We start from the raw sequence: 6,000 nt of genomic DNA on the forward strand, positions 1-6,000 counted from the left end.
GTTTTCTGTGAGCTGGAAGCTTACACATGTTTCCTGGTCTTGGAACGTCAAGAACAGTCACACACTGTTAAATTGTTGGTTTCATACCTTAAAATGTCATATTTCATCAAGGTATTTATTCTTTGCAACCCACTATGGTTGAAGCATGATGTTATCTACAGAATAACTGAGTAGGTTAGCTTGTTCATCTCTTCCTGTGATGTTTTCTGCAGACTTAATTCTTTACTCCTGAAGTTTGGGTCTTTAGATGTCTCAAAAGAATATGTGACAAGCCCTTGGGTCAGAGCGCCTGTGAGGTGAAGAGAGAACCAGTCCGACTAGCGCAGGAAGGGTTTGTGTGCTTCTTGGTTGGGAATTAATTTTGAACGGGTAGAAACTTTAGACCATAAGACAGACTGTGGCACACAGAAAAGAATTTGAACACTGCAGCCCTTCCCCCGCCTCGTCATGAAAGTGGGTTCTAAACCTGAAAGTGAAATCCCAGCCCATCTCCCACCTGTCAGCTTCTCTGATCTCATTCTTAATGCCGCTCTGCTGCCTGTATTACTTAATTCACCAAGTACTTATGCAGTGAGAATTCCTCAAACCAGGCACTGTCCTACCTCCTGGAGAGAAAGCATGGCACAACTGGGAGGGAATCTGTCCTGAAGAGAACCAGAGAACCATCTCCATGCTGGGAGACACCACGAGCCCTGGATGAGAAGGCCAAGCGGGGAGCTGGGCTAACACTGGAACGCAGGAGAGGGCTTGTGTTTCGTTGGGACAGTGGGCGAATGACTGGGATAACATAACGGGCCTATTCACGTAGGTGGGTTGCCCTGGGACCCTGGGTTCTAAAGGTAGAAACATGCTTGATGATGTGAGGGACAGCCAGAGTACCTGTGGACCAGCCAGGAAAAGAGCCCGTGGAGAGTGAAGTGGAGTCAGAACCCGCTGGCCGCCAGAGCATATGGGAACCCTTCAGAGCTTTAGTGGGAGATTGTGGGGGCGGGGGGGATATTGAGAAATGTACAGTCGTCCAGTGTATATTGGCAAAGTGACATTGGGCATAGGTGATAGTAAGGCCAGGGAAGGGGAGACAGTGGTTGGTGCAGGGGCTGCAGCCATGCATGCAGACGCCTGGCCAGAGTTCAGGTGATGGGAAAGTAGAGCTGACAAGACTTGAGGCGGATAGACTGAGAGATGAGAGGCACTGGAAGAATAGAACTGCCTCTTCCCGAGAGGGGAAGATGGCGGGGGCTGCCCATCTGGAGGGGCCATCTCAGCTGGAAATGGAAGCTTGAAAGCCATTAGACTGGAGATGTCTTTTGAAGCTGTGCTGTGTGTGGAGATCAGAGCACAGACGCAGGGGGCATTACCACATGGAGAATTGTGTCAGTGAGATGAAAAGGGCTGAGCAGAGCTGCCTCGGGGTGAGGATGCATGCAGTGTGGGGCGGGGTCCTGGGGGGCCTGCCATTGCCTCTAATGGATGGGACGATTTGGAGCTGGTGAGGGAGTGGGCAGGGTGAGGTCCCTCAGCCGCCTCCTAAGGTGGAAGATGAGACAAAAGCCACACTCCTGAGCCTTGAGCATGCGTGCGCAGCTGCTGGCGTCTGTGCTCGACACACAGGGGACACAGCCAAGGTGGATGTAGACAGCGCAGGGCAGTGGGCGCTGGTGAGCTTCCTCTCCCACAGCGTGGGAGGCTGCTCCGTGGGGCAGGGTCTGGGGCAGGGGGCGTCTGCATCACCGATCTAGACCCCCTCCCCCTGCCTCCACAGCACCACAGGCTGCCAAGTAGGCATGGGAGTCCAGCACCCCACTCCTGCCCACCCTCCTAGGTTCTTCTCCAGGGCACTAGGGGCTTCGTGAGCTCTCCTCTATGCTTGTCACCTGTATCACTTCAGCCAGCCGGGATGTGACATGGGAAATAGCGGTCAACATAGAGGCACTCGGGTGGGCACCTGGCCCAGCGGCCTAGGCGGAAAGCTGAGGGGAAGGAGGGTTTCTGAATACCTGTCCCCCATTCAGAGCTCCTGTGGCTCTCTGTGCAGTATAGCCTAGTACTCGCCCTTCCAGACTCTGCTCCAGAAACTCCATCCCAGACCTACCTCATACCCAGGACACTGCCACTGAGCGTGCCAGCCTTTGTACCCATCCCGTGGGAGGCTATAACAGAATTTCCTTAGGGGGTTTGTGAACAGTGGAAATACATTGCTCACCAGCCAAAGTGCCAGGGACTTGGTGCCACACGTGGCAGAAGGGGACAGGGAAGCTCTGTCGCCCTGAATGAGGCTGTGGATTCCTCTCATCTCTTCTCAAAGGCCCTGCCCCGGCCGCTGTCCTTGGTTGGCTGTCAGGCTCCGTCCCGGGTGGGAGGGGCATGAGCACGGGTCCAGCAGAACCACACTTAGTCTGTGGTGATTTCTGTTCCCACCACTCCAGGGCCTGATCTCCAGCAAGTGCCTCGAAGATCTGCACGGTTACCCTGACCACCTGCCTGTGGCTCTGTGGAGAAGGAGAACATTCCAGCACAGAACCACAGACCAGAAGAAGCCTCTGGGTTTGAAAAGTGCCTTGACATTCTCTCTGGTCCATCACAGAGAACCGGAGCTGCTTCTGCTGTCTGCCTCCTTGCCTGCAGACTGCAACATGGCAGGCGGAAAATACCCATTCTACTAGCTGGCTTGAAAGGATCTGAGCAACTCCTTATGGCTGTCAAAGTAACAACAGATGGCTTTGCTCACGGTGTTTTAGCTGCATTAGACCCTAAAGCTATACATGTGGTTCTCAGAATGAGAGTGGGTGACTTTTTTCAGAGTGTAACTCCATTAGACCCTAAAACCGGATGTGATAAGCTCTGCTTTTGCAGAGTGATGACATTGTGACTGCCACGCCAAAGGGGTTTCTACTTGTGATGGGAGGATTCTGTCTCCGGTGTGTCTGAACTCGCTGTGGCATGACGCACGGGCAGCTCAGCTCCTGCTCCTGCGCAGTGCAGCTTCCCTTTTCCAGGGCAGCTGGCACCAGCTACTCCACCCCAGCTATGAGCTAGCAGCTCCCTTCAGCCTGCAGCCAGCTCCACCCTTTGCTCCTTCCCCCCCCCCCCCCCAAGAGCTCCTCTCCTTCGTGCTCCTCACAGCAACAACACACCAGCAGGTCCAGGGCATCCCCCTGGTCACACGTGGTCCTCGCTAGAGCTGATGCCTCAGCTCCAGCAGTGTGGTGAGCCCACACTGACAGCAGCCATCTTCTGTCGCTAGGCCCTCTGTCACCCAAAGCCACGCCCATGGCTCCTGCCAACAGCTCTCCAGTCCTCTTCTCACCCGAGGGCATGGTCACAGCCGCTGCTCCAGAGGGTATGGTTCACGGGAGGGAGAGCCCATGACTGGTGGAACACTGAAGATCCTCTGACTCCCCACGATCTCCCTGGCTCTCACGGCATTAATGAGTGTGATGCCATCTTACGCGCTGGCTCCCAGGGCCTCCCTTAGGGAGAACATGCTCACAAGCCAGGCGCGAGTAGCGCCCACTCACAATCCTGGTTACTCAAGAGGCTCAGAGTGGAACATCCAAGTGTGTAGCCACCCTGAGAAGTCTATGAGACTTATCTCCAAGTATCTGGGGGGAAAGGGGAGGGGAAGTAGGAGGGGGGGGAGAGAAGAACTGGAGATGTGGCTCAAGTGGTTAGAGCGCCAGCCTAGAGAAAAACGAAAACCAAGATTACAATACCCAGCCCTGAGTTCAAGCCCCTGTACCAGCTGAACGAAAAAAGAACCAAACCCACAAAAATACTAGCAAGAGAGAAAACGTAGTGACAATTGTACCAAGTCCTTGAGATGGCACCTGGCACATAGTAGGTGCTCTGAGGCCCGGCACACAGTAGGCACTCTGTCAGCATTAGCTTTGGCTGTCATGACAGTACTTCCCCTTCCCACACCACAGTCTCAGAATAATTCATAGGAACCAGAAACCAGCCTCCCCCATCCCCAGGCCACTTGGGCCCCGTCCTCAGCCTCCAGTCTTTTAGTGGGATGCTGCTGTTCTGCGCATGAACATGCATATGATGGAAGCATATTTCTAATGTTTCTTGAGGCTTCCCAGGGTCTCCACTGTGGTCCAGAGCCCTCAGTACTCTGCTCTTTCCTTGTCCAACCCTCCCAAGATGTCAACCATCTTCCTCCTACTTGGACCCTTTGGATACTCTCAAGAAGAAGTCAAAACTCCTGTCCCAGCGCTCAGGGGTCCCCCGGGGCCCTGCCTCTGCACTCCATGTTGGTGCAGCCTCCTCAGCACTGCCTCTGCACCCCAAGTCCTGCATGTTCATGACCCTGGGGACACGGAGACGTCCCCTGCTAGCCAGGGCTCTGCCTTGCCTGTCCACCCTGCCCAACCAAGCAGCCCCAGTGCCTGAGTTGTCTGGGTGCCTCCAATGGCTCAGGGTGGAGGAGATGAGGGTGAGGCCAGCACAGAGAGCAAAATGGATACAATAAGGACCAGACTGCGATGGGGAGGAGGAGTCTAACCTTAGCAGGCCACCACTCGCTTCGGCACATGATCTTTGATTCAATCCCCACCCAAACTCTGCCATGTCCCAGCGTGACTTCCAAGAGGTCTAACCCAGGATCTCATGGAAAAAAAGAAAGGAGGAAGCACGGGGGAGGGGGGAGAAGGGGTGGGGAGGGAGAGGCCTGGGAGCAAATGACAGGTGACACGGGGCCGCTAACTTCACCTAAAAGTCAACAGTGTCCTTCAGCTGGTTCTTCAGAACCATCTAGAGATTGTCCACAGTGGCCACCTTTTGAATATGTCTTCCCCTTCCCCTTCCCCTTCCTCCTCCTCCCCTCGCAGTGAGTCTTGATACCACTCCCAAGTAAATGGTTTGCATCTATGATCTTGTCCTAGCTTTTCAAAAATCCCAAAGTGTAGTAGACGGAATAATGTCCCCTGACGATGGTCATGCTCCCGTCCCCAGAAGCTGGGAAGGTATGGCTTTCCTGGCTAAAGGGACTTGGCAGGGAAAAGGAAGGATTTTGAGATGCAGCCATTACTCAGGATTATTACGGATCCACCAGTCATGACAAGAGTCTTTATAAGAGGAAGGTGAGGAGGAGCCTCTGTGCTGATATGCAATGAAGACAGAGGAGGCCTAGAGCCAAGGAATGCAGGCTGCTTCCAGAAGCTGAAAAAGGCCAGGAAATAGCCTCTGCCTCAGCCCCGTGGAACCCCACCAATGCCGAGGGTAGCTCGTTAGACTGATATCCAACATCTAACACACAGCCATTTGTGGTGCGTGAACTAAGGATGTGGTAATTTTGTGGTAGCCACAACAGAAAATTGATACATAGAACCGAGACAGATAGTATGAAGAGCTCAAGCTTTGGATTTAGATTGCCCTGCTTTGAATTGTCTGACTGTCAACTGGCTAGGCTTTTTTTTTTTTTAAGGTGAGTTATACAACCCCTGTAATTGTTGATTTTCTGACCTGGAATTGCTGAGAGTCCAGGTTTATTTAAGAGAAGGCTCTGCAGAAGTTGAATGGTAGAAAGATGCTAGAGCAATTTATTTTTCATTTCCCTTAACCACTAACAACATGTTGCATGCTGTGGGGAGAGAACTCATGATCTCTTTGTGTCCTGGGATAAATGCATTATGCCTATTCGTTATGTCATTGGGTTCTTTGAAGACGGTGAGTTTTTATCATTTTAATTTCCCTGTTTTTGTGCTTTGTTTAACTGTGTCCCGCTAAAGGATTGGGACAGCATTTCTTCAGTGCCTCTGTGTGGTGCAGAACAGTAAAAGATAGGACAGGCAGGGCAGAAGTGCAATCCCACACGGCAAGCTAACGCACCTAAACGCGCCAGCTCCTAGAACAGGGACGCTGACCTCCAGTATCCTTTATCCAGGCCTACCTCATTACCCCCAGCAGGCGTGGTCACCTCTGGGCTCTCTGTCTCCATCTGTAGAGCAGAGGCGTGAAATAGAAATTCAGAGTTTGTGTGAGGACTGGGGGATCCTG

This window comes from Megascapheus bottae, chromosome 9, assembly GCF_031878675.1.
Source record: "Megascapheus bottae isolate mThoBot1 chromosome 9, mThoBot2.hap1, whole genome shotgun sequence".
Taxonomy (NCBI): domain Eukaryota; kingdom Metazoa; phylum Chordata; class Mammalia; order Rodentia; family Geomyidae; genus Megascapheus; species Megascapheus bottae.